Source organism: Parus major, chromosome 26, assembly GCF_001522545.3.
Source record: "Parus major isolate Abel chromosome 26, Parus_major1.1, whole genome shotgun sequence".
NCBI lineage: Eukaryota > Metazoa > Chordata > Aves > Passeriformes > Paridae > Parus > Parus major.
The window spans coordinates 3094092-3095373 of NC_031795.1; positions in this window are offsets into that span (position 1 = coordinate 3094092).

The following is a 1282-nucleotide window of genomic DNA, read 5'->3' on the forward strand; positions in this document are numbered from 1 at the left end:
TTTCTTTTTCTTTTTCTTTTTCTTTTTCTTTTTCTTTTTCTTTTTCTTTTTCTTTTTCTATTTGGCTTTGGTTACTCCTTCACGGCTCCCCCCCTCGCACCCCCAAGGCTGGGCTTTGCCTTCAGGAATTTACAGTCTGCGCTGAAGGAGAAGGGCCAGTAGCCATGGAGACTGCTTCCCTGGGAGCAGGGAGGTCAGGCAGAGACCATGGGCGATCAATGCATCAATGCAAAGCCCCCCGCAACCCCCAGACCCACCCTGCACCTCGCAGCCCCTCGGCCAGCCGAGGGCTTGGGGTGGTGACAAGGGGAGGGGGGCTAGGGGGAGGCCTATGGCATGGGAAAAGGCAAAGGGTAGAAAAGAAAAGGAGAAGGAAAAAAATATATATAATTAAAAAACCCAAGAGTTTGCAGATGGCACGACCTGGCTGGGCTTGGTGGCTGCGGGAGCATCTCGGGGTGCAGGTCAGGGGAAAACAAGGCTGGAGAGTAGCTCTGCTGGCTGCCCTGAGAGGTGGGAGAAAGACTGGGAAAAAGGGTGGAGGGGGAAGAAAAATAACTTTCTGAGATATTCAGGGGTGGTTTGTTTGCTTGTGGGACCTTCTCACAGCCCAGTACCCTGGAGCTGGGGGCATCCCAGGGAGGCAGCGGGACCCCTGCCCCACCTGGGACTGTCCTTGCACTGGGAGCTGCTGGCACCATCTCTTTTCCGGGGTGTTCCTGCTCCCCGAACTGGGAGAGGCATCGCCAGCCAGGAAACTGCAGTGGGAGATAAGGCTGGAGCCAGGAGTAGGATCGGGAGGAAGATGTGCAGTTATTCCACCTGTGCAGGGATGGGGTCTGACAGCCCTAGCGCTCATCCTGCCCACAGGGTCATCCTGCCCACAGGGTCATCCTGCCCACGGGCTCCCTCCCAGCCCACTGTGCTGCCTCTACACCCTCCTGAAATCCCTTTTGTCCTAATAACCCCTGAAGATACCACAAAAGGGGCTGGAGGCAGTGAGAAATGTCCAGCTAAGCCAAAGCACCCACAGTGGAGAGGAGGGACTGCAGCTGGACAGGAGGATGCTGAAGACTCACTGGGTCTCCCCCTACAAATACACCCCCTCCCTGGGCTGCCCTCATGGGACAGGGACTTTCCCTTTGGGAGGGAGTTTGCAGGAGCGCACCAGTAGCCCAAACCCATCCCTGGCACAGCCAGGCTCCACGGGAGCTGGTAAGGGGCAAAGGTGCACGAATGATTCCTAAAGCTGTAAAAAAATGTTGTACATAAAAATATGAAT